This window comes from Macaca fascicularis, chromosome X, assembly GCF_037993035.2.
Source record: "Macaca fascicularis isolate 582-1 chromosome X, T2T-MFA8v1.1".
Lineage (NCBI taxonomy): Eukaryota > Metazoa > Chordata > Mammalia > Primates > Cercopithecidae > Macaca > Macaca fascicularis.
In genome coordinates this window covers 1,940,001-1,967,499 of record NC_088395.1, presented here as the reverse complement: position 1 = coordinate 1,967,499, position 27,499 = coordinate 1,940,001, and the positions used below count along the sequence as shown (strand labels likewise).

The 27,499-nt window shown below is 49.3% G+C and overlaps 1 protein-coding gene and 1 long non-coding RNA gene across 5 annotated transcripts in view; one reads left to right on the top strand and one right to left on the bottom strand.

Annotated features, from left to right (window-relative positions):
- LOC141406861 (polyprenol dehydrogenase-like) overlaps nucleotides 1–27,499 on the top strand; it is a 320,805-nt gene that overhangs the window by 221,086 nt on the left and 72,220 nt on the right. The window contains exon 1 of one of the 4 annotated variants that reach the window (XM_074029270.1): nucleotides 23,666–23,753. The exons of the other annotated variants lie outside the window; for them this stretch is intronic. The gene's annotated coding sequence lies outside the window, so the exon portion shown is untranslated. Of the gene's footprint in view, nucleotides 1–23,665; nucleotides 23,754–27,499 lie in introns of those variants that run through there. 4 annotated transcript variants of the gene reach the window in all.
- LOC141409396 (uncharacterized) lies at nucleotides 11,683–13,869 on the bottom strand. Its single transcript, XR_012429905.1, has 2 exons — nucleotides 13,731–13,869; nucleotides 11,683–12,259 (listed from the first exon to the last, which is right to left on the bottom strand). It is a non-coding gene; the product is annotated as an uncharacterized lncRNA (long non-coding RNA).

The following is a 27,499-nucleotide window of genomic DNA, read 5'->3' as shown; positions in this document are numbered from 1 at the left end:
ATTGTTAGTAGATATGGGGTTTCACCATGTTGGCCAGGATGGTCTCAATCTCCTGACCTCGTGATCCGCCTGCCTCAGCCTCCCAAAGTGCTAGGATTACAGGCATGAAACATCGTGCCTGGCCCTTTCTGCTTTTTTTCCCTTCCCCTTCACCTCCTCCTCTGCCCCCTCCTCCTGCTCCTTCTCCTCCTCCTCCTTCCTTTCTCTCTGACTCACCCTCCCTCCCCCCCTCCTCCCCCGCCCCCTCGTTCACTGTCCTTGACATCCATCTCCAAATTTTTGGAATCACAGTGCTGCCCTCTTAGTTCTTTGTCATGAACCACCTGTTGTCCTTGGATTGTTGTACCTTTTGTATCCTTGGCAGCTTGACATCCCCATGGTCTAAGTAAGAGTGTTTTCTCTGAAAGTGCAGGCATGAGCTGATAACCTGTGTGCTTCGTCCATTATCAGCACTGTTTTATCCATATAAGGAGTGTATGTGGCATTTGCTTAGTGGATTGGAGGAAGGGACACCCAGGAAACAAAATACTCAAGTGAAGCTTTCCTGGGGGCTAGGATTTGAAGGTCATATTAATGTGCGAGCTCTCTACATGTGGGTGAAGCAGCTACGTTGGCTGGGGTATATATATACCCTGGGGTTCCTCACTGGGCATCAGGAAAATTTAGGACAAAGACACACACGAGGAGTTTAGGAGTGGAAGTTTAATAAGGAAAAGAGAAGAGAGAGAGAAATGGTTTTCTCTATGGAGAAAGGGGTCTCCAAGCGGAAAGGACCAGCTGGCAGCAAATATGATGGATTTTATAGTCCAGTTTGAGGAGGTGGTGTCTCATTTACATAGGGCTCAGAGATTGGTTCGATCACGTATGACATTTACATAGCCCACAGGAAAGGCTGGTTGCGCACACTAATCTTATTATGCAAATAGACTTTCTAGTTAGTCGGGTCGTCTGTCTTGCTTTTCTTACTTTACTCACGGCTGACAAAGAGGAGGGACGATGGAGCCGCCATCTTGAACGTGTCTAGTCCCTAGTTCCTGCCGGGAAGATGGAGCCGCCATCTTGAACGTGTCTAGCCCCTTAGTTCGTGCCGGAAAATGAAGCCGCCATCTTGAACGTGTCTAGTTCCCTAGTTCCTGCTGGGAAGATGGAGCCGCCATCTTGAACGTGTCTAGTTCCCGAGTTCCTGCCGGGAAGATGGAGCCGCCATCTTGAACGTGTCTAAGCCCTAGTTTCTCTCGGAAAGATGGAGTCGCCATCTTGAACGTGTCTAGTCCCGAGTTCCTGCCGACATTCAGCGGTGCAAGCTTCCAGCTGGCATTTCTATGTCTGCGGCTGGACTTGACAGGCTGCTCATTGTTAGAAAATGATTTGGGGTTGCTTTTCGTTAAGGAGAAAAGCCGCCGGGCGCAGTGGCTCACACCTGTCATCCCAGCATTTTGGGAGGCTGAGGTGGGTGGATCAAGAGGTCAGGGATTCGAGACCAGCCTGACCAGTGAAACTCCGTCTCCACTTACAAAAAAAAAAAAAAAAGCCGGGTGTGGGGGCGCGTGCCTGTAATGCCAGCTACTTAGGAAGCTGAGGCAGGAGAAGTGCTTGAACCCGGGAGGCGGAGGTTGCAGTGAACCGAGATCACACCACTACACTCCAGCCTGGGCGACACAGCGAGACTCCATCCCAAAAAAAAAAAAAAAAAAAAAAAAAGCCTTACCGAGGATTCCCATACCTGTACTGTCTGCCTAAGTGATTTCATCTTAACCCCTGTATCACTGGCAGACTCTCTCAGTTGTCTGTTGGATGGAGTACTATATTGCCAAGTATCATGGCTGAATTAGATGTGAGGGAGGCAATGTGAACAGGGCATGGTCCCTGAAGTGCACAGAGCTCTCACGTGGGACTGGGCAGAGCTTCTGTCCTATCCAGTGTTACCATACCCATGCAAATACAGGTCAAGCAGCTCAAGGGCTGGAAGACGTGCACACAAAATCCAGGGGAAACCACTGGAAAGAGGTTTAGTGTTTCTTGGGAAAATGCAGGAAGGCTGAAGAAGCGGTGGTACCCAGCAGCTCTGAAGGACGTGCATGCAATCAAACTGAAGCGAGAGGGTCAGAGCGAGGAGTGAGAGCCGGCTACGGAGCTCTGTGCAGCTTCATCATAAACTCACAGACAGGCTTCATGCACCGCCCTCTCAGCGCATTCGATGTTTGGATTCCACACGCATGCATCCTCAACCCCCTTGCAAATGCTGTAGTCCTTGGAGGGAAGTGGGTCCTTCTTACCCTATCACATGCAGATATCTGGTCTACCAGATAAATGTGTGAGAGAACACCAACAAAGCAGAAATTATTTTCAGTTATAGAGCAGAGTCATTGTAAAAGTTTGTGCAAGATCTTTTTTGTTTTTTTTTAAGACAGGGTCTCCCTCCGTTACCCAGGCTGGAGTGCGGTGGTGTGATCATGGCTCACTGCAACCTCAACTTCCCAGGCTCAGGTGCTCCTCCCACCTCAGCCTCCCAAGTAGCTGGGACAAAAGGTGTGCCCCACCACACCGGGCTAATTTTTACTATCTGCTTACGTGATTTCTTCTTTACTCCTGTATCATTAGAGCAGAAACTGGAAGCCCCTATTTTTGAAATTAGTAACCACCTATCACCTAAAATACCCCTCACATTACTGTGATGATCATGATGATTTTTTTCGAGGCAGGATCTCACTCTGTCACCCAGGCTGGAGTGCAGTGGTGTGACTCTGGCTCACGACAGCTTCAACCTCCCAGGCTCAAGTGATCCTCCCACCGGTCTCTAAAGTAGGTGGGACTATATGTATGCCATCATCGTTTCCAACTATATATATATATTTAAAAAATATTTTGTAGAGATGGGATCTTGCTGTGTTGCTTAGGCTGGTCTTAAACTCCTGGCCTCCAGCAGTCTTCTCATCTGGGCCTCTTAAAGTGCTGGGATTACAGGCCATGTACCACCAGGTCTGGCCAGAAAACACATCTGTTTTGGGGTTCATGGTGATGTTTATTTCTGCCTTGGCCTGTCTTGAGGCATCTCATTCCTGTAGTTGGAGTACGCTGAGCCTAACAGACGGAGTTTGTCCACACTCACCCTTCCCTCACGTGTTTCTGTAGCATCCCATGGGAGTTTTCAAATGCATTTAGAGATGTACTTACTCTGTGACAGATTCAATGCGTGTCTACAAGGCAGAATAACTCTACCGTGGTGTGGCTATGGCGCTTGGCTACCGGAGTCCTTATTCTGTCTTCCAGGTGCTTCTTGGTTGGATAACTTTGGGTAGGTTCTTCCACCTCTTTGAGCTTCAAGACTCTCTTAGCTCTGGCTGTCGCAAGAAAATACAGTTGACCTTGATAGAAAAATTAGCTAGGTGTGGTGGCAGGTGCCTGTAATCCCAGCTACTCAGGAGGCTGAGGCAGGAGAATCGCTTGAACCCGGGAGGCGGAGGTTGCAGGGAGCCAAGATCGCACCACTGCACTCCAGCCTGGGTGGCAGAGCAAGATTCCATCTAAAACAACAACAGCAACAACACCACAAAACAAAACAGAGTTGGCCCTTGAACAATGTGGGAGTTAGGGGCGCCACACACGTCCGTTGCACAGTTGAAAATCCAAAGATAACTTTCGACTCCCCGAAAACTTACGAATATCCTATTGTTGAGCAGCCTTATCACTACCATAAAGTTGATTCACATATATTTAGTATGTTTTACATATTGTGTACTGTATTATTAAAGTATGCTAGAGAAAAGAAAATGCTATTTTTTTTTTAGCCGGGCGTGGTGGTGTGCGCCTCTAATCCCGGCTACTTAGGAGGCTAAGGCAGGAGAATTGCCTCACAAGGAACTTTGAGAATCAAAAATCATAAGGAACTTTTACCCTTTTTTTTTTTTTTTTTTTTTGAGATGGAGTTTCACTCTGTTGCCCAGGCTGGATTTCAGTGGCACGATCTCTGCTCATGGCAGCCTACGCCTCCCAGGTTCAAGTGATTCTCCTGCCTCAGTCTCCCAAGTAGCTGGCACTAAAGGTGCATACCACCACACCCAGCTAATTTTTCTATTTTTAGTAGAGACAGGGTTTTGACATGTTGGTCAGGCTGGTCTCGAACTCCTGACCTCAGGTGATCCACCCACCTCAGCCTCCCAAAGTGTGGAGATTACAGGCTCGAGCCACCGCGCCTGGCAAGGAACTTTTATTCTAAGCGCAGTAACTCAGCGATGGAAAACCAACACTATATATGATATGTGGGAGCTAAGCTATGAGGCCACAAAGGTGTAAGAATGATAAAATGGACTTTGGGGACTTGGGAGAAAGACTGGGAGGTGGGTGAGGGGTGAAGACTACTAATAGGGTGCAGTGTATACTGTTCGGGTGATGGGTGCATCAAAATCTCACAGATCACCACTAAAGAACTTAGGTAACCAAACTCCACCTGTACCCCAATCGCTTATGGAAAAATAATTAACAAAAAAGGACCCCAAACTAAAGTTTTAAAAATCATAGAGAAGAGAAAATATATTTACTATTTATGAAGTGGGAGTGGATCATCATAAGGTCTTCATCCTTACCGTCTTCACCTTGAGTAGCCTAAGAGGAGAATGGAGAAGAGGGGTTGGTCTTGCTGTCTCCGGGGTGGCAGAGGTAGAAGAAAATGCCCACAGAAGTGGACCCATGCCATTCAAACCTGTATTGTCCAGGGGTTAACTGTACCATAGATGGGGTGGCAGAAATAACAGAAATTTCCTGGAGGCAGAAATTCCTACATCCAGGTGCCACCATGGTTGGGTTCTTGAGAAGTTCCTCTTTTTAGTTTACAGATGGTCTCACATGGCAGAGAGAGAGAGGGGGTGGAGCACGAGGGAGTGTGTGTGCCCTGGTGTCTCTTCTTACAAGGGCGCTCATCCCATCGTAAGGGCCTGAGGTAAACATGATCATCCCCCAAAGGCTCCATCTCCAAATACCACCCCATTTCGCGTTAGGGTTTCAACACATGATTTTCGGGGCGACACCATTCATCCGTAGCAGGAGCCCTCATAGGCACACCAGGACACCAACGCCTCTTCTGATGTGAGCTGTCAATATCAGTGGGCATTTAAGATTGCATTACACATTCGATGTCCTGTCTGCGAATGAGCCGGGTTCTGTAAACATGAGCTGCCGCGGCTAAATCTGATTGTCTTCGCCCATCAGGCTCTTCGGTCGTCTTCGCCCATCAGGGTCTTCGGTCGGCAGCACTGCAGTCATCAGTGCAAACATGTATTTCTATAAATGCTCCCATCCCCTCGGCATGAAGATGTGCTGACACTATCTCAATTGACAGCCACGCCACAGGCCTGGGAATGAGAGGGTCAGGTACTCAGGCTGTTTTCAGAGCCAGTGTTCGGCTGACGTGGCACAGAAGCTACCATTGTTTGCAAATCTCTGCTGCTTGTCAAGCCACAGGGTTAAGTAACCCCGGATGTTCCAAACACTCTGAAGTACTGACCTGCGGCATCTCGCCGAACCCTCAGACAGACAGGCCGTACGCCGAACCCTCAGACAGGCCGTATGCCGACCCTCAGACAGGCCGTACGCCGAACCCTCAGACAGGCCGTATGCCGACCCTCAGACAGGCCGTACGCCGAACCCTCAGACAGGCCGTACGCCGCCGACTGACACGTGGCTGGTGTCTTGCACTGAACCCTCTTTATCTTTAGCCGTTGATCATGCACCTGTTTCTCATGGAAAGCTAATGACGATCCATGAAGCAGCTTGGCAGTGACTGTCTCTGATTGTGTAAGGAGGGGTTGCTGCATTCACCCATGTTGTTGACTTTCAACTGTACACTCCAAAAACATCGAAAGTCAGAGTAAGCCTTGCCTCATGTCTCTGGTGTAGCCATTCCCAGAAAACTCCTCCGCGTGGGTTTAAAGTCAAACAAATCCCATCAAAACAGACTCACAGGGCCGGGCGTGGTGGCTCACGCCTGTTATCCCAGCACTTTGGGAAGCTGAGACCAGCCTGGCCAGTGTGGTGAAACCCCATCCGTACTAAAAATGAAAAAAATTAGCCGGGCGTGGTGGCGGGCGCCTGTAGTCCCAGCTACGCAGGAGGCTGAGGCAGGAGAATCGCTTGAGTCCAAGAAGTGGAGGTTGCAGTGAGCCGAGATCCCCTCCCCACCTCCCCTCCCCTCCCCTCCCCTCCCCTTCTTTTTCCTTTAACTTTTTTCTTGCCCACCGTTTGCTCTGAAGACGCTACCTCTATCTGGCTGGTTCTTGTTTCGTTGTTGTTTCGCAGTGTAAATGCTTGGAAAGCTATTCTAAGACAAATGGCAGTTTGCGCCTCCCACGAAAGAAAGTCGGAAACGTTTGAGGCCCCGGGGGAGTTTGCCTCTGCTCATTACGCAGCCATGCTCTCGGCTGGTGGGCCTGCCTGGCCCGCTGTGTGGCTGGCTCAAGCTGGCGTGCATTCCGACCCCTCTGTTTCTCGAGGGAAGCTGTCCATTGACCTTGTCCATCTCTCATGGAGCACATAGCTTTGCTCTTCACTTTGTGAACGTCATGAGAACTGTGTTTCCTGGCTGATGCGTTGACGAAACGTCTTGGTGCTAGAGATCAAAAACTCGGTTAATGACTCTGTCGTTTCGCCACCTGTATCTGGGAGGGTTTCCAGGGGATTGCTCCTGCTTTCAGTAAATGCAGAGGGTCTGAGAGTGGACATCCTCAGTCCTTCCACGGAGGGCCAGATCATTCTATTAGCCATGCACTTACTTAAAGATGGTATTTTGTATTTGCGGTAAAATAAATATGTCACAAAATTGACCAACTTTCCTGTGTTTAAGTCCACAGCTCAGAAGTTTTTTATTTTATCATTTTTTTGAGATGGAGTCTCACTCTCTCGCCCAGGCTGGGGCGCAGTGGCACGATCTTGGCTCAGCACAACCTCCACCTCCTGAGGTCATGCCGTTCTCCTGCCTCAGCCTCCTGAGTGGCTGGAATTACAGGCGCATACCACTACGCCTGGCTAATTTTTTGTATTTTTAGTAGAGACAGGGTTTCACCATGTTAGCCAGGATGGTCTCCATCTCCTGACCTCACGATCCGCCTGCCTCGGCCTCCCAAAGTGCTGGCATGACAGGCGTGAGACTTCAGGAGTATTAACTGCATTCACCTTAATGATGCAACCATCATGAACATTCATTTCCAGAACATTTTTATCTTCCCAAACGGAGACTCCTTCCCCAGTAAACATGTCCCCCTTCCCCAGCCGCTGGTACCCCCCAGTCTACTTTCTGTTTGTATAAACTCGACAACTCTAGGGACCTCACATAAGTGGAATCCAGCTGGACGCGGTGGCTCACGCCTGTCATCCCAGCATTTTGGGAGGCTGAGGTGGGCAGATCGCTTGAGGTCAGGAGTTTGAGACCAGCCCGGCCAACACGGTGAAACCCCGTCTCTACTAAATATACAAAAATTAGCCAGGCGTAGTGGCAGGCACCTATAATCCCAGCCACTCAGGAGGCTGAGGCAGGAGAATCGCTTGAACCTGGGAGGTGGAGGTTGCCATGAGCCAAGATCACGCCACTGCACTCCAGCCTGGGCGACAGAGCAAGACGCTGTCTCAAAAAACAGAAACAAAAACAAAAATTAAAAAAATAATAATAAATTAGCTAATCTGTGCCCTTTTTGGTGTCGTGTTGCAGATGTTTCAGAAACCCAATGATATCAATTTTGTAGTTTTGTTGGAATATTTGAATTACAATATCATACCTATGGAACTATTTAAAAACTCTTATTTCATAAAGTATGGTTGAACTAGTTAAAATATAAAATGTTACACATTAAAATAACTCCACGACCCACATAGAAGAAGCCTTCAACTCAGGACTCCAGAAATACGATGTTATTGTTTTCAAATGAGCCAGATTAAGTTTGTCTGCTATATTGTTCTTTCCTGCTTGTTTTTTTAATTTTGTTTTTTTTTTTTTGACAAGAGGGTCTCACTGTGTTGTCCAAGCTAGTCTCAAACTCCTGGGCTTCTGCCTCCGTCTCCCAAGTAGCTGCGAATACAGGCACACTCCACCATACCTAGCCAAGTTTAAAATACATGTATTTTATTTTATTTTTTTTAGACGGAGCCTCACTCTGTCACCCAGGCTGGAGTGTAGTGGCGCAATCTCGGCTCACTGCAACCCCCGCCTCCCAGCTTCAAGCAGTTCTTGTGCCTCAACCTCACGAGTAGCTGGGATTACAGGCGCGCTGCACCACGCCCAGCTAGTTTTTGTATTTTTAGTAGAGACGGGGTTTCGTTGTGTTGGCCAGGCTAGTCTCAAACTCCTGACCTTGTGATCCGCCCGCCTCGGACTCCCAAAGTGTTGGGATAACAGGCGTGAGCCACTGCGCCCGGCCCCCAAATTTTTTTGTAGAGACAAGACCTCATTGTGTTGCTTAGGCTGGTCTTGAACCTCTGGGCTGAAGCAATCCTCCCACCTCAGCCTGCCAAAATGCTGGGATTACAGACGGGAGCCTTCACACCTGGCCTGTAGGAGTTTCTTAACGCCTGTCATGAAAAAGTACCTCAGACTCACAGACTGGTGGCTTCAAACAACAGGCATTTATGCCCTCTCAGTGGTAGAAACCAGATGTGTGAGATCAGGGCGTGGGCAGGGCTGCGGTCCCTCTGGAGGCTCTCGGCAGGGATCCTTCCTGCCTCTCCCAGATCCTGGGGGCTCCAGGCGTCCCTGGGCTTGTGGCTGCATCGCTCCAGTCTCTTCCTCCGTCTCCACGTGGCCTTCTCCTCTGTGTCTGTGTCTCCTCTTCTGTCTCTTACAGGGACACCTGTCCTTGGCTTTGGGGCCCAGCCTAATCCAGGACAGTCGCATCTGAGATCCTTAGCTCATTAAATCTGCACAGTTCTTTACTTGTAAATAAGGCCTCATTCCAGGTTCTGGGCTCTGGGATGTGCACAGATCTTTCCAGGGGCCGCTGTTCGACCCATTACAGTCTCTCATCCAGTTCCCTCTGGAGGCTGTAAGGGAGGATCCTTCCTGCCTGTTTCCGCTCCTGGGAGCTCCAGGCATCCCTGGGCTTGTGGCCACATCACTCCATCTCTGCCTCCGTCTCCATGTGGCCGCCTCCTCTGTGTCTGTGTCTGCTCTTCCGTCTCTTATTGGGACACTAGTCATTAGATTTATGACGCACTCAAATATTCCGCGATGATCTCATCTCAAGACTTTTACCTTAGTCACGTCTGGAAAGAACCTTTCTCCAAACAAGGTTCCATGAGGACTCCGCTTTTGGGGAGTCACAGTTGGACCGTAGCAATGACACATCCTGTTTTGAGGCTGACGAGGTGCGAGAGTTTGCAGCTCTTTTCTTTCCTGCGGTTTCTGGAGTCCTGCCCTCTGTCTGCACGGTGTGGAGTGCAGGGTGGTGAATACCTTCAGCGTTAGCTCGGGACAAAAACCTTCAGTCCTCGAGCTGTAGCCGAGTGTTGGTACCTGTGCTAATATCTCAGTTCAGTTAGGAAGAAGGAACCTCTGTCTTTAGAAAGGAAAGAAAATCAATCAATCAATAAAACGGCTGGGTGCGCTGGCTCACGCCTGTCATCCTAGCACTGTGGGAGGCCGAGGTGGGCAGATGACGAGGTCAGGAGTTGGAGACCAGCCTGGCTGATGTGGTGAAACCCTGTCTCTATTAAAAATACAAAAAAATTAGCCGGGCGTGGTGGCGGGTGCCTCTAATCCCAGCTACTCGGCAGGCTGAGGCAGGAGAATTGCTTGAACTTGGGAGGCGGAGGTTGCAGTGAGCCGAGATCATGCTACTGCATTCCAGCCTGGGCAACAGAGTAAGACTCCGTCTCAAAAAAAAAAAGAAGGCGGCGGCCTATAAAAGAGATCCCCTGCATGAAAGCAATAAGCCACAGTCATCTGGAGGAAAAACAGGTTTTCTGTGTTGGTGTTGTGTATTCTCTGGAAAGGTTGAACAGCTTTGATGAACACATTCTGCCAAACCTGAATGTGTTCTTTACGACCCCAGGGAAGATGATGCGGAAAACGGCTGTGGCACCTAACGGAACGACAGTCATTACTGTACAGATGCGGCGACCTCATTCCCAGGTCGGAACATCAGGGCCCCCAGGGTGTGCGGCTGAGCGCCAGGCGTTCCCCTCCAGACAAGGAGCGAGGTCGTTTCTGAGAGGAACGAAAAACATTTGGATCTTTTCATCTTTCCTTTCATGACACACCAAACAGTGAAAGAGACAAACACTGGGGGGAGTGTGTGCTCACTCGAGTTCAACTCCTTCAAGAAATAATCTTTAAAATAAAATCGAGGGCCGGGCGCGGTGGCTCACGCCTGTCATCCCAGCATTTTGGGAGGCCGAGGCGGGCGGATCGCTTGAGGTCATGAGTTCGAGACCAGCCTGACCAACATGGTGAAACCCCGTCTCTACTGAAAATATAAAAATTAGCCAGATGTGGTGGTGCACACTTGTAATCCTAGCTACTCAGGAGGCTGAGACAGCAGAATTGCTTGAACCCAGGAAGCGGAGGTGCAATGAGCTGAGACTGCACCATTGTACTCCAGCCTGAGCAACAGAGCGAGAGTCCATCTCAAAGGAAAAAAAAAGGAAAAGAAAAGAAATAGCGTGCACAATAAATGCAATGTGTGCAAACATCCTAAAACCATCGTCCCGCATTTTCAGGCCATGGAAAAACTGTCTTCCGTGAAGCCAGTTCCTGTTGCCAAAAGGATGAAGGTCCTCCCCCTCCTTCTCCTTCCCGTCCTTCTCCCCCGCCTTTACCTCCTCCTGTCCCACCTCTGCCTCCTCCTCCCCTGCTCTCCCTCCTTCTTCTCCCCTCCTCTCTCCTCTTCTCCCTTCTCTCCCTCCTCCTCCTCCTCTCCTTCCTCTTCCTCCTCCTCTCCTTCCTCTCCCTCCTCCTCCTCCTTCCTCTCCCTCCTCCTCCTCCTTCCTCTCCCTCCTCCTCTCCCTCCTCCTCCTCTCCCTCCTCCTCCCCCTCCTCTCCCTCCTCCTCCCCCTCCTCTCCCTCCTCCTCCCCCTCCTCTCCCTCCTCCTCCCCCTCCTCTCCCTCCTCCTCCCCCTCCTCTCCCTCCTCCTCCCCCTCCTCTCCCTCCTCCTCCCCCTCCTCTCCCTCCTCCTCCTCCTCCTCTCCCTCCTCCTCTCCCTCCTCCTCTCCCTCCTCCTCCTCTCCCTCCTCCTCCTCTCCCTCCTCCTCTCCCTCCTCTCCCTCCTCTCCCTCCTCTCCCTCCTCTCCCTCCTCCTCCTCTGCCTCCTCTCCCTCCTCCTCCTCTCCTCCTCTCTCTCCTCTCTCTCCTCCTCCTCTCCCTCCTCCCCCTCCTCCTCTCCCTTCTCCTCCCCTTCTTCTCTCCCTCCTCCCCCTTGTCCTCTTCTCCCTTGTCCTCCTCCTCCTCTTCTTCTCCCTCCTTCCCCTCGTCCTCCTCCTCTCCCTCATCCTCCTCCTCCCCCTCCTCTCCCTCATCCTTCTGCTCCTACCGATATGGTGAAACCCTGTCTCTACTGAAAACATAAAAATCAGCTGGATGTGGTGGCGCAAGTGAAACTTGAATGAAAGATGCAGGTTTTTGGTCCCGTGGTCAGGGAAGGAGTTTGGAGGAGGAGGAGTGACCTTTTTACTGATCAGTTGTGTTTGGACCTTACAGCCTCCTGTGGAGAGCGTAGCCACTTTATTCATTTCTCACCTCTCCAAGTGGCCACTTTGGTGCCAGCTGGGGCTGCGTCTGTGCTTAGTAGCCATAGCAGTCCAGCAGCACATTTAAACACATGGCAGCTTGCAGTGTGTGGCTTCCAAATTTTTTTAACGTCCAGGAATAATGCTATAAAGACAAAAGTCAGATTTAGTTCATTTGAGCTTATTTTCATAACGTCATCTCATAACTTCATCTTGTTTTTCTTTTCTTTTCTTTTTTTTTTTTTGAGATGGAATCTCGCTCTGTCACCCAGGCTGGAGTGCAGTGGTGCGATCTCGGCTCACTGCAGCCTCCACTTCCTGGGTTCAAACGATCCTCCTGCCTCAGCTTTCCAAATGGCTGGGATTACAGGCGTGCACAACCATGCCCAGCTAATTTTTGTACTTCTAGGAGAGACAGGGTTTCACTGTGTTGGCCAGGCTGTCCTCAAACTCCTGACCTCGGGATCTGCCCATCTCGTCCTTTCAAAATTCTGGGATTACAAGCGTGAGCCACCGCACAGAGCCTCCAAATGTTTTTTTTCTCCAGGAATAGTCCTTTAAACACAAAAATCAAAATTAGTTTGGGCTTATTATTTTCATAACTTCATCTCTTTTTTTTTCTTTTGAGACAGAGTCTCGCTGGAGTACAGTGATACGATCTTGGCTCACTGCAACCTCCACCTCCCAGGTTCAAGCAATTCTGCTGCCTTAGCCTCCTGAGTAGCTGGGATTACAGATGCCCGCCGCCACGCCCAGCTAATTTTTATATTTTTAGTAGAGATGGTGTTTTACCATGTTGGTCAGGCTGATCTGGAACTCTTGACCTCGTGATCCACCCACTTCGGCCTCCCAAAGTGTTGGGATTACAGGTTGAGCCACTGCGCCTGGCCCTTTTTTTTTTTCAATGTATAACTCTTTTGAAGTTCTGCATGAGAACATAGCAGACAGATTTCAAGGTACCAGTTATGAGCTCTGACCATAGCAGGGGTGGACAAACTTCTTAAAAGGTCAGGTAGTGGGCCTGGCGTGGTGGCTCACGCCTGTAATCCCAGTACTTTGGGAGGCCGAAGCCAGCAGATCGCCTGAGGTCAAGAGTTTGAGACCAACCTGGCCAACGTGGCGAAACCCCGTCTCCTCTAAATATACAAAAAATTAGCCAGGTGTAGTGGTGTGTGCCTGTAATCCCAGCTACTCAGGAGGCTGAGGCAAGAGAATCTCTTGAATCCAGGAGGCAGAGTTTGCAGTGAGCCGAGATTGCGCCACTGCACTCCAGCCTGGGTGACGGAGCAAGACCCCATCTCAAAAAAAAAAACACATGGGGAAATCTGTCAAGTTCTTTGGGTCCCATGATCGCTGCCACAACTACTCAATATGTAGTAAATGAATGGGCATGTTCCGTGTTCTACTAAGAATCTTGAGGGACACTGAGATTTAAATGTATATACTCACCGTGTGTCACAAAATACAGTTGACCGGGCCGGGTACAGTGGCTCACAGCTGTCATCCCAGCACTCTGGGAGGCCGAGACGGGCGGATCACCTGAGGTCAGGAGTTCAAGACCAGCCTGACCAACATGGGGAAACCCCGTCTCTACTAAAAATACAAAAAATTAGCTGGGCGTGGTAGTGCACACCTGTAATCCCAGCTACTCATGAGGCTGAGGCAGCAGAATTGCTTGAATTGGTGAGCTGGAGATTGTGGTGAGCCAAGATCATGTCATTGCACTCCAGCCAGGGCAACAAGAGTGAAACTCGTCTCAAAAAAATAAAGTACAGCTGACCCTTGAACAACACGGGGGTTAGGGGTGCCAACCTCCATGCAGTTGAAAAATCTATGCATAAGTTCTGACTCCTCTAAAAGTTAAGTACTCGTAGTGACTCTTTACCAGAAGCTTTATTTGTAACACACAGAGTCAATTAATACGTATTTTGTATGTTACGTGTATTGTATACGGTATTCTTACAATAAAGTCAGCTAAAGAAGAGAAAATTCTAAGGAAGAGAAGAGAAAATATTTTACTACTTACTAAGTGGAAGTGGATCATCATAAACGTCTTCATCCTCTTTTTTGTTTTTTGAGACACAGTCTCTCTCTGTCGCCCAGGCTGGAGTGTAATGGCGTGATCTCGGCTCACTGCAACCTCCGCCTCCCGGGTTCAAGCAATTCTTCTGTCTCAGCCTCCCAAGTAACTGGGATTACAGGCACATGCCACCACACCTGGCTAATTTTTGTATTTTTAGTAGAGACGCGGTTTCACCGTATTGGCCAGGCTGGTCTCCAACTCCTGACCTTGTGATCTGCCCGCCTCAGCCTTCCAAAGTGCTGGGATTATAGGCGTGAGCCACCGCACTCTGCAGGAGTAGGGAGACGAGGGGGAGGAGGGGGAGGAGGAGGGGAGGGGACGAGAAGGGAGAAGGAGTCATTTCAGGGGTGAAAGTCCACGTAGGTGAATCTGCTCAGTTCAGATGTCTGTTGTCCGACAGTCAACTGTGTTCTCCTTCTTTTGATTTTTTTTTAACCAACTGTTCAAAAGATGTGGAAATAGTTTTTTGGTTTACAAGGTGCACAGAAATAGGCAAGGGGCTGGATTTTGCTGGAGGGCTGCAGTTGACCAGCTCCTGGGTTAGAGTATTACAATTGTCAGTGGGCACACAAGGTAATGAACTGATTCTAGAAAACATGAGGCATTGTTGCTGGAAAGGGGTGCTGATCCTGACCCCAAGAGAGGGCTCTCGGATCTCGTGCAAGAAGGAATTTGGGGCGAGTCCATAGAGTAAGTGAAAGCAAGTTGATTAAGAAAGTACAGGAATGAAGAACGGCCACTCCATCGGCAGAGCAGCCCCGAGGGCCGTCTGTTGGTGATGTTTACGGTTATTTCTTGATTCTGTGCTAAACAAGGGAAAGATTCTTCTGAGTTTTCTGAGAAAGGGGTGGGCAGTTCTGGGAAGCGGGGGTTCCTCCCCTTTTTGACCGTATAGGGTAACTTCCTGGCATTGCTGTGATAGCTGTAAACTGCCGTGAGGCTGACGGAAGTGTCTTTTAGCAGCGAATGCATCAGAGTTAGCGTATAATCAACAGTGAGGAAGGCCAGAGGTCACTCTCGTCGCCATCTTGGTTTTGGTGGGGTTTGGCCGGCTTCTTTACCGCAACCTGTTTTACCAGCAAGGTCCTTATGACCTGTATCTTCTGCCGATCTCCTCTCTTTCATCCTGTGACTTAGAACACCTCAACCTCCTGGGAATGCAGCCTGGCAGGTCTCAGCCTCATTTTTCCCAGCTCCTGTTCAAGTTAGAGTAGCTCTGGTTCAAACGCCTCTGACGCTATAACCCAAGGTGCAGGCTAAATCGAGAAGGAAACAATTTTTTTAAAAAATTGTGTGTTACGTTCTGGGGCACATGTGCAGAACGTGCAGGTTTGTTACATAGGTATACACGTGCCATGGTGGTTTGCTGCACCCATCAACCCATGATCTACATTAGGTATTTCTCCTAATGCTACCCCTCCCCTGGCCCCTAACCCCCTGACAGGCCCCGGTGTGTGATGTTCCCCTCCCTGTGTCCATGTGTTCTCTTTGTTCAACTCCCACTTACGAATGAGATCATGCGGTGTGTGGTTTTCTGTTCCTGTGTGAGTTTGCTGAGAAGGATGGTTTCCAGCTTCACCCATGTCCCTGGAAAGGACATGAACTCGTCCTTTTTCATGGCTGCGTAGTATTCCATGGTGTATATGTGCCACAATTTCTTTATCCAGTCTGTCATTGATGGGCATTTGGGTTCATTCCAAGTCTTGCTATTCTGAACAATTCTTGTAGGGCCCCTCACATTTGAACATAATGGAACGGACAAATTCACTGAGTTCGGGCTTGGAAATGCCCGACCCATCCATCGTTTGTGCCCTGGTTCTGCTTGAGCTTGTGGGATTTGCGCTGCTCTTGGCATATTCTGTGGACAAACTGCTTTTCCCCAAGTCTGAGAAACGCCCCCTCCTCACCTTCCCTCCTTGTCTGTCTTCCTTGCTGCCTTCACTTGCATGTTTTCTCCCAGTGATCTTGGGCTGTGACTGGTCTTGATGGTACAGCCACCACCCTCTTCCGTTGTGTGTTTTCAGAATGTCCGCTTCCCACTCAGAAAGTTTTCCTGGTAAACACTTGAATTTCCAATTCATGTGGTTCCTTCTAGTGACTTTCCTGTCCTGTGGACCAGAAAGCAGCAGCTGATCCGTTTCCCCGGGCGGCTTTCAGAGCACTTCTGGGTAGGGTCTTCCTCTTTGTCTCACTGCTTCCTGTGCTGCTTGTTACGGTCATGGTGTCCTTATCTGCCTGGACGGTATAGCAAGGAAATGAGGAGGAATCCTCAAGGACCCACTCCATCGTCACCCCTTCCTGTCCTTCCATGCCAACCAATGATCATGTGCATTCATCTGGCTGGAGGGGCATTTTTTTTTTTTTTGAGGTGAGGTCTCACTGTGTTGCCCAGGCTGGAGTGCGGTGGCAGAGTCATAGCTCACTGCAGCCTTGACCTTCTGGGCTCAAGTCATCCTCCCACCTCAGCCTCCCAAGTAGCTGGGACTACAGGCGTGCACCACCATCACCACAGCCAGCTAGCTACTTTTTTTTTTTTTCTGTATTTTTGATAGACACAAGGTTTCATCGTGTTGCCCAGGCTGGTCTTGAACTCCTGGGCTCAAGCAATCCTCCTGCCTCAGCCTCCCAAAGCTCTGGTATTACAGGCATGAGCCACTGCCCCTGGCCTTCAGGACTATCTTCAGACACCTGTTGTAGCCTCTTCATTTCTGCACATCCCTCCCCAGCGGAGACGCTCTCACAAATTGCTCACGAGAAAATTTCCTGCGGTCCCCAAAATCTTTCCCCTCAAACAGAGTTCTGTTGAATTTCTCCCTGACAATGTAAATTAACAACTCGTCTTCACAAGTGCGGGACAAAGAGAAGACTGGAAATGATCTCTCCAGCCACCCTGGGACAAATGCATGTTTGACATCTTCCCCTTCTGTATGTTTACCTTGTCTCATGCAAAAGGGGATTCACTGTGCGTGAAATGAATTCATGACTGACTGTTCCTGTCCCCCCACTTTCACATGTAAAATGTGGATTCAGTGAGTGCCAATCACACCCTCACAAGAATGTAATCATTTGCCTCTTTTATCTACTTTCCTTTTTTTTTTCTTTCCTCTTTCCCTCCTGCCTGCTTTTTTCCCTTTATATACCAAAGCCCTCAAAACCATCCTTGGAAAAAGCACAGGGCCGGGCACAGTGACTCACGCCTGCAATCCCAGCACTTTGAGAGGCCAAGACAGACAGCTCACGAGGTCAGGAGTTCGAGACCAGCCTGACAAACATGGTGAAACCCCATGTGTACTGAAAATACAAAAATGAGCCAGGCGTGGTGGTGTGCATTTGTAATCCCAGCTACTCGGGAGGCTGAGGCAGGAGAATTGCTTGAACCCAGGAGGCAGAGGGTGCAGCGAGCTGAGATGGCGCCACTGCACTCCAGCCTGGGTGACAGAGGGAGACTCTGTCTCGAAAAGAAAAGAGCAGAGCAGAGCAGAGGCACGGACCACAGATCCTATGGTGACTTGTGTCTGTTTTTCCTAGGCTGGGGCATATTCTCAGCTGTGGCAAAATTAACCTCTAAACTAATGGAGACTTTGATTCAAAACTTTGAGTTAATCCAGTTATGCCTGAAGTTGCAAGTTTTTGAATTTTTGCCGTTAGATCTTGGCGATGACCTTGAGCAGTAGGATATAATAACTCCCACATGCTTAGCGTTCCGATAATGGAACACTAGGCATACGTGGGTTTACTCAAAGGAGAGATCATCTGTGGTGGACCTGCCTTAAAGAGGGTGAGATGAATGCATAATTCTTCTTCTTCAAAGAAACCTGAGACGGCCTCAGAGATCCTTTTGCTGGGTTTTTATTTTTTATTTTTTTGAGACAGAGTCTCACTCTATCACCCAGGCTGGAGTGCAGTGTCACAATCTCCGCTCACTGCAACCTCCACCTCCCAGGTTCAAGCAATTCTCCTGCCTCAGCCTCCTGAGTAGCTGGGATTACAGGCGCCTGCCACCATGCCTGGCTCATTTTTGTATTTTTATTAGAGACGGTGTTTCACCATGTTGGCCAGGCTGGTCTTGAACTCCTGACCTCAGATGATCCGCCCACCTCAGCCTCCCACAGTGCTGGGATGACAAGCGAGAGCCGCCGCACCCCGCCCTTTTTGCTGGTTTTGAAGAAGCAAACTCCCAAAGACAAGGAGCTGAGGGTGTCACCGCAAGTGGAGAGCCCCATTGTCTGACGGCCAAACAGAAAACGAGACTTGGCCGGGCACCAAGATGGCAGGTGTAAGCCCCTGCGCCTAGCCTAAGACCCCATCTTTTCGATGGCTTCTCAGCCATAGTGTTTCATGGCAAGGATAAATTTCAGCACAGAAGAAGCTCCAGGCAAAGTCCTGATGACGAAGTTCTGGTCTTTTTATCTTGCCCAAATTCCTGACTCGGGTCTGGGGAGTTCTCATCAGATGGGTTTTATTTAACCCCATGTATGGTAGCTTACTTTCCAACGCGGCTCTGGCATAACATCATGAGACAAGGAAAAACAACATATTTAACCCCAAAGGATATTTCCTAGCCATACCTTGAAATGGCCCTGACAAGTCTCTTGTGGGAAAAATCCACATTCTATACAGACCTGCCTTTCCTCCCTCCCTCCCTCTCTTACCTCCCTTCCCTCCCTTCCCTCCCTTCCTCCCTTCCTCCCTTCCTTTCCTTCCTTCCCCCTTTCCTTCCTTACCTCCTTCCTTCCCTCCCTTCCTCCCTCCCTCGCTCCCCTCCTCGCTCCCCTCCTCGCTCCCTTCCTTCCTTCCTTCCTTCCTTCCTTCCTTCCTTCCCTTCCTTCCCTTCCTTCCCTTCCTTCCCTCCTTCCCTGCCTCCCTCCCTCCCTTCCTTCCCTCCTTCCCTCCCGTCCCTCCTTCCCTCCCTTATTTCCCTCCTTACCTCCCTCCCTTCTTTCCCTCTTTCCCTCCCTCCCTCCTTCCCTCCCTTCTTTCCCTCCTTCCCTTCCTCCCTCCTTCCTTCCCTTATTTCCCTCCTTCCCTCCCTCCCTCCTTTCTTTCCCCCCTTCCCTCCTTCCCTCCTTCCCTTCCTCCCTCCCTCCCTCCTCTCCCTACCTCCTTCCCTCCCTCCCTCCCTTCCCTCCGTCCCTCCCTCCGTCCCTCCCTCCTTCCCTCCTTCCCCCCTTCCCTCCCTCCTTCCCTCCCCCTTCCTTCCCTCCTTCCCTCCTTCCCTCCCCCTTCCTTCCCTCCTTCCCTCCTTCCCTCCTTCCCTCCCCCTTCCTTCCCTCCTTCCCTCCTTCTCTCCCCCTTCCTTACCTCCTTCCCTCCCCCTTCCTTCCCTCCTTCCCTCCTTCCCTCCCCCTTCCTTACCTCCTTCCCTCCTTCCCTCCCCCTTCCTTACCTCCTTCCCTCCCCCTTCCTTACCTCCTTCCCTCCCCCTTCCTTACCTCCTTCCCTCCCCCTTCCTTACCTCCTTCCCTCCTTCCCTTCCCCCCTCCTTCCCTCCCCCTTCCTTACCTCCTTTCCTCCCCCTTCCTTACCTCCTTCCCTCCCCTCCCTCCCCTCCCTCCCCTCCCTTCCCCTCCCCTCCCCTCCCCTTCCTTCCTTCCTTCCTTCTTCCTTGTTCCTCCTTGTTCCTTCATTCCTTCCTAGATCTAGGACATAATCAACTAAGAGCCAGGCACCCTTTTAGGTCTGATAAGAAATGTTTACAACCTACTCTCTCTGAAGTCTCCTGTATGAGAGCTCCCTGTGCACAATAAAACTTGGTTCCCACAATCCTTTATCTCCACCTGGACATTTCTTTTCTGTTGATTCCAGGTCTTCAGATAAACTCAACCAGTTGTCAACCAGAACATATTTAAACTTACCTAAAGCCTGGCAGCCCCGAAGTTGAGTTGTCCCGCCTTTCTCAACCAAACCAATGTCTTTCTGAAATGCATTTGATTGATGTCTTATGCCTCCCTAAAATATTAAAATCAAGCTGTGCCCCGACCACCTGGGATACATGTTCTCAGGACCTCCTGAGGGCTGTGTCACAGGCTATGGTCGCTCATATTTGGCTCAGAGTCAATCTCTTCAAACATTTTACAGAGTTTGACTCTTCATCAACAGTCACAAATCAATACATGGAAGTTATGCGTTGATTTGGCCTAAAAAGTGGTATCTGGGACCGGGCGCAGTGACTTACGACTGTAATTCCAGCACTTTGGGTGGCCGAGGCGGGCGGATCACCTGAGGTCAGTAGTTCGAGACCAGCCTGGCTAACACTGTGAAATCCTGTCTCGACTAAAAATACAAAGAAGTACCCGGGCGTGGTGGCACGTTCCTGTCATCCCAGCTACTCGGGAGGCTGAGGCAGGAGAATCACTTGAACCCGGGAGGCAGAGGTTGCAGTGAGTTAAGATCACGCCACTGCAGTCCAGCCTGGGCAACAAGAGTGAAACTCCGTCTCAAAAAAAAAAAAAAAGCTATCTTGAAGCTGGGCAGGGGGTGGGGTTGCTTACAGGAACAAGGTGGATTCGAAGGCTTTTGGACTTGCAGTTGGTTAAGGACGTGGAGCTTTGTCTGAAGACTTGGGGTCAGCGGTAAAAGCACGTTGGATGCGGCCCATGGGCAGGACCTCCCCCAGGACCCTCCGGAAGAAATTGAGAGCAAGGAACAGGGGTCAGAGTTCAGTCCCTCCCTCTCCCACATGGAGGCCTTCTGCCAGCGGATTCCATAGGGTACAGGTGGGAGTTTCTTCCTTTGTTTTATTATAAGTTCTGGGGCACAGGTGCAGAACGGGCAGGTTTGTTCCATACGTATACACGTGCCATGGTGGTCTGCTGCCCCCTCAACCTGTCACCTACATTAGGTGTGTGTCCTAAGGCTCTCCCTCCCCTGCCCCCCAGCCCCTGACAGGCCCTGGTGTGTGATGTTCTCCTCCCCGTGTCCGTGTGATCTCATTGTTCGGCTCCCACTTACGCGTGAGAACATGCGGTGGTTGGTTTTCTGTTCTTGTGTGAGTTTGCTGAGAAGGATGGTTTCCAGCTTCACCCATGTCCCTGCAAAGGACACGAACTCATGCTTTTTTGTGGCTGCATAGTGTTCCATGGTGTCTATGTACCACCTTTTCTATCATTGATGGGCATTTCGGTTGCTTGCAAGACTTTGTTATTGTGAATAGTGCTGCAGGAAACATACGTGTACACGTGTCTTTATTGTAGAATGATTTATAATCCTTTGGGTATATACCCAGTAATGGCATTGCTGGGTCAAATGGTATTTCTGGTTCTAGATCCTTGAGGAATCGCCACACTGTCTTCCACGGGGGTTGAACTAATTTACACAGGTGTGAGTGTCTGCACACTACCGCAGGGACAGATGCTAAGATGTTCTCTTTAGTTTGTACAGGGAAGGAAACATCCCCGACGCTTCATTTCCTTGGTTATTATTTTAACCTACTATTACCTTCTTGTTTATCGAGTAGCTCATTGACGTCTCCCAGCCAGCGAAGTGCCTGCAATTTCCCTCCTGGAAGAAGCTCAAGGTCTCCCTCGAGTTCCATGCTGGGTCGGGGGTGGAGAGAGGTTCCTGCTATGCCCCTGAGAAGGGTCCGGGCCGGCCTCGGTTCCTCCAGCTTTGTCTTCGGCGCCATGAGCGGACAGATACTATCGCCGCTTACGGGGCGTGCAGCGTGGGGGGCGGTGGTGGTGGTGGGGATTTTGTTGCAGTTGGATTTTCCCAGCTTTTTCCGTTTTGAGCCCAGGAGCGTTACTCTTCAAGCTTTTAAATGTGAACACGGTGGGAAACGGCTTCTTAGGAATTACGTTTTAACTGGTTTCCAGCGTATCCAGAGAGCAGCCAGCAGGTAGACCCTTGGTAACTTCTTTTGGATGTTCCCGATGTGTAAACTACCCAGAGCATTAAATCTGCGCTAATTAGCAATCCAGGCTGCTCATCCAAGCTCCCCTGAAGTTTACTTTTAGCCCAGTCCTGTGGGTGGATAATGTGAACGCATTCCCAGGAGGACGATTTCCCTCCTTGGAGACAGAATTGTTCTGGAAAGCGGTTCCCAAGTCCCCGTTTCCACGGCAACACCAGGATTGACGTCTCGCCCTCCCAGGGTAGTGTCTTGTCTTCCAAAGCCTTTCTTTCCGCTTTACTCACACAAGCACTTTGGGGCGTCTGCTCTTTGCCTCGGGGGTGGGTCAGCGGTGCTTTCATTTTAATCATCTTTTCTAGGCCAGACCTGGGAGTCATAGAACAATTTTAATTATCTGGGCACGTTACCATCCTGACAACACTGTTCACAGAGTTTATCCTGAAGGTGGTTTCTGAGGGCAGCCGTGTATCCCAGGAGCATTGTTTTCACTTGAGTTGTGGGGTGTGGTGTATCCCAAGTGCTCAAGTGAGTTGTGTGGTACGGTGTATCCCGAGTGCTCAAGTGAGTTGTGTGGTACGGTGTATCCCGAGTGCTCAAGTGAGTTGTGTGGTACGGTGTATCCCGAGTGCTCAAGTGAGTTGTGTGGTACGGTGTATCCCGAGTGCTCAAGTGAGTTGTGTGGTACGGTGTATCCCGAGTGCTCAAGTGAGTTGTGTGGTACGGTGTATCCCGAGTGCTCAAGTGAGTTGTGTGGTACGGTGTATCCCGAGTGCTCAAGTGAGTTGTGTGGTACGGTGTATCCCGAGTGCTCAAGTGAGTTGTGTGGTACGGTGTATCCCGAGTGCTCAAGTGAGTTGTGTGGTACGGTGTATCCCGAGTGCTCAAGAGGGAGAGGACGGCCTTCGTAGTAAACAGCGTGAAAACAAAGGCGTCACCCACTTACTTAATTTCATCCCACCATGTCACGCATCTCTCTCTCTCCCTGCCTCTTTTTCTCTCTCTCTCTCTTTCTCTCCCTCTGTCACAACCTCTGTCTCCTTCTCCTCTGTCTCTCTCTCATTCTATTCCTCTCTGTCCCTCTCTGTCCTGTTCTCTCTCTCTCCCTGCCTCTCTCTCTCTCCCTGCCTCTCTCTCTCTCTCTCCCTGCCTCTCTCTCTCTCCCTGCCTCTCTCTCTCTCTCTGTATGTCTCTCTCTCTCTCTCTGTATGTCTCTCTCTCTCTCTCTGTTTCTCTCCCTCTGTCACAACCTCTGTCTCTCTCTCTCCTTCTCTGTCTCTCTCTCATTCTATTCCTCTCTGTCCCTCTCTGTCACTTTCTCTGTTTCTCTCCTGTTCTCTCCCTTTGTCTCTTGCTTATTATCTCTGTCTCTGTTTCTGTGTCTCTCTCCTTTTTTTTTTGTTTTTTGAGAGAGAGCGTTGCACTTCTCCCTCAGTCTGGGGTGCAGTGGAGCGACCTCGGCTCACTACAACCTCTGCCTCCTGGGTTCAAGCGATTCTCCTGCCTCAGCCTCCTGAGTAACTGAGGTTACAGGCGCCCGCCACCACGCTCCACTAGATTTTATATTTTTAGTAGAGACAGGGATTCACCATGTTGGCCAGGCTGGTCTCGAACTCCTGACCTCAGGCGATCCAGCCACCTCGGCCTCCCAAACGATTGGGATTACAAGTGTGAGCCACCGTGCCCGGCCTGTCTCTTATTCTTTCTTTCTCTATCTTCGTCTCTCGCTTTATTTGTATGTCTTGCTCTGTCTCTCTGGCACACTCTCTGTCTCTTTCAATCTCTCTTTCTCTGCTTCTATTTAGGTGTCAGTCTTTCTCTCTCAGTGTCTTTCCTCCGTCTGCTCTCTCTTTCTTCCATTCTCTCCCTCTGTTTCTCTGTCTTTTGTTCTTTTTTTCTCCCTCTTTCTCTTGCTTTCTCTCTCTTTCTGTCTCTCCTCTCTCTCTCGCTCTCTCTCACACACACACACACACACACACACACACAGAATAATCTCGCTCCATCCTCTTTCGCAGTAGGTCTTAGGGGTAGATGGATATCTGCCCCATAACAAAGTGAATAGGATTTCGGGTCTCCAGAGAGGAGCTCCGTACCTGCATAACGACTAAGAGATACCGGTATTTCACCTTTATTTTTACATTGGGAAATATAGAGAAACGAGAGAGGAGGGGGTGACAACGAATCTGCCCTCCTTCCTGGCAAATTCCGGCAATTCAGGCACCCCGTTCCTTCCCTCCGGAAGAAAGGGAGGCCAGAGGCCATCATGAGCTTCATCCCTGCTCAAGACTTTGCAGGATGTGGCTGTATCAGCTCTTGGCTCCAAGAGCTGGGCTTTCTGTGTAGCGGGATGGCTCTTGCTACCCACAAGTGCAGGGAGAAGTGTCCACCGGCTGCCGGCATCACGAAGGTTCCCGCTTCCTAGGACACTGGTGAATTTATTAGGATGCGTCGGGAAGGGCAGCTGCAGACTGATTCAGGGGCTCTGTTGGCTGTGGGTAGATGCTTGAAAGCTGTTGCTGCTCTGAGCAGAGTGCCTTCTCCACAAGCGCTGCCTCCTGGTCTCAATGATGGGTTTTATATTAGTCTCAATGATGGGTTTTATATTATTTTGAGACGGGCTCTTGCTGTTTTCTAGGCTGGAGTGCAGAGGTACAGAGGCATAATCGTAGCTCGCTGCAGCCTCAACCTCCTGTGTTCTGTGCTCAAGCAGTCCTGCCACCTCAGCCTCCCAAGGAGCTGGGATCGCAGACATGCACCACCACACCCGGATAATTTTTTTTGTGTCCTTTTATAGAGGTAGGGTCTCGCTGTGTTGCCCAGGCTGCTCTTGAACTCCCGGCCTCGAGCACTCCTCCCACCTCGGCCTCTCAGAGTGCTGCGGTCACAGGGCTGAGCCGCCACACCTGGCCCTGATGATTTTCAGATTAGCCCAGTTGAGTTCCAAGGTTGACTGAGGTCGGATTTTCAGGTCGTGGTTACGGACACACTTATCGGATTTATTCTAGGAGCTCTTTAATAGCATTTCAGAATGGACAGCATTTCTGAAAATTAGCTTATTTTTTTTTCTTAGCATTAAATACATTTGCTTTTGTATGTCTCAGTGGAAGATTTTTTTAAGTTTACATTTTTATGATTTTTTTCATCTGTGTATATACATGTTACCCATCAAGCAATTCCTGCCCTCCTAGCAAATTTCTTCTGCTACCTGTTTTTCAGAATTTCTGTCAGAACAACATAAATTTCACAAATCAAATCACCTCAGACTCTTCGTCCAACCAGTCAGTATCAGGGCACTTACCTGTTCTTTCAAAGTCTAAAAGAATTTTCTAAAATACCTTCTGCACCCATCTACCCTTTCTTCATGCCATTCTTTCATTATTTTTTTCTCTTTTGCTTATAGCTGTTGGTCTGATTAGACCTTATTTTCTTGATTAAATTGGGATAATTACTATCTCTCAGAAAATTATTTCCTTGAGATTTTCACATTTTACTTACAAATGTAACATCAGGATACTAAGAATCAGAAAACATCATTTTAAAGCCTTTTTCATATAGTACAGTGTTTCCTATTTGTAATTTTGCATTTTCAGCCTCATTAAATATATTATTCACAGTCTTTTCTGGGACTTTGCCCTTCCTTCCTTCCTTTCCTCCTTCCACCCATCCTTTCCTCTTCCCCTTTCTCCCTCCCTCCTTTCCTCTCTTTCTTCCCTCCCTCCATTCATTCTTTCTTCCTCCCCTCCCCTCCCTTCCTTTCCCTTTCCCTTCTTTCCTTCCCTCCTTCCTTCCTTCCTTCCTTCCTTCCTTCCTTCCTTCCTTCCTTCCTTCCTTCCTTCCTTCCTTCCTTCCTTCCACAAATCCTTTCCTCCTTCTCTTTCTCCCTCCTCTTCTCCCTCCCCTTCTCCCTCCCCTCCTCCCTCCCTTCCTTTCTTCCTTCCCTCCTTCCATTCATTCTTCCTTGCTTCCTCCCACCCTCCTTCCCTCCCTCCTTTCTTCCCTCCCCCACAATGTTGATTCTGTTCATTTCTCCCTGCCCATCTAGGAGTTCTTGAAAAATATACTTGGATACTGTGTTATTCTGAAGAAAATGCTGTGGAAAATGGCCCATCCTATCATAGCTTCATCTCGATTCAGCACTTGGTTTATGATTTTCAAGTTATCCCCGTTGGGGTTACAAAGTTGGTTACACAGATCCAAACCATGCCTTCATAGGTGCCCATCCTCCTTGTTCCGTTAACGTTTTAGACTTGAATCATTGCTGTCTTGTGTGACTAGGGCCATTTCTACTTGGTTTTTGCTTGTTTGGCTGATAAATGTGAACGTTTTAACAATTGTTAAACAATCGTTTTAACCATTGTAATTCCTCCTTCTTAACACTCTGTATCTTTACCATCAAGATACAGACATCACTGAGATCACACCACTGCACTCCAGCCTGGGCGACAGAGCAAGACTCAGTCTCAAGGGGAAAAAAAAAAAAAAAAATATATATATATATATATACACACACACACACACACACACACATACATACCCACACACACACATATATATCTATATATACACACACACACACACATATAAATGATCACAATTAAGTGGGCTTCATTCCTGCCCTGTTCTTTGTCCAAACAGATGTTTCTGAATGTCAGGGGTGAAACTCAATTTCTAGCACCCAGTGAGCATTGTGCCTTCCCCTGCTGCAGTCCGTGATGTATGGGCTCGTCTTCCAGGGATGCCAGCCATACCCTGTTCGCCTTACCCTTCCTACCAGTATCACCCTTGGTGCAAGGAAGCTCCTGAATGGATGCAAAAAAAGAGACGCTGATTGCAAGAATGCACAGATGCGGATTGCGAGAATGAGCAGAGCCCATTGGTTGTCTGTATTAGTCCGTTCTCACACTGCTCGAAAGAAATACCTGAGACTGGGCAATTTTTAAAAAATTTATTTTAAGTTCTGGGACACATGTGCAGGATTGTACATAGATAAACATGTGCCATGGTGGTTTGCTGCACCTGTCAACCCATCACTTAAGTATTAAGCCCAGCATGAATTAGCTATTTTTTCATTATTATACTTTAAGTTCTGGGGCACATGTGCAGAATGTGCAGGTTTGTTCCATAGGTATACACGTGCCATGGTGGTTTGCTGCACCCATCAACCCATCATCTACATTAGGTATTTATTTTAATGCTCTCCCTCCCCTAGTCCCCACCCCACAACAGGCCCTGGTGTGTGATGTTCCGCTCCCTGTGTCCGTGTGTTCTCATTGATCAGCTCCCACTTATGAGTGAGAACATGCGGTGGTTGGTTTTCTGTTCTTGTGTGAGTTTGCTGAGAATGATGGTTTCCAGCTTCATCTGTGTCCCTGCAAAGGACATGAACTCATCCTTTTTCATGGCTGCATAGTATTCCATGGTGTCTATGTGCCACATTTTCTTTATTCAGTTTATCGTTGATGGGCATTTGGGTTGGTTCCAAGTCTTCACTGTTGTGAACAGTGCCACAATAAACGTACATGTGAATGTGTCTTTATAGTAGAATGGTGTATAATCCTTTGGGTATATGCCCAGTAATGGGATTGCTGGGTCAAATGGTGTTTCTGGTTCTACATCTTTGAGGAATCGCCACACTGTCTTCCACAGTGGTTGAACTAACTTACACTCCCACCAACAGTGTAAAAGCGTTCCCAGTTCTCCACATCCTCTCCAGCATCTGTTGTACCCTGATTTTTTGATGATTGCCGTTCTAACTGACGTGAGATGGTATCTCATGGTGGTTTTGATTTGTATTTCTCTACTGACCAGGCATTAGCTGTTTTTCCTGATGCTCTCCCCGTCCCCGACCCCAGCGCACAACACA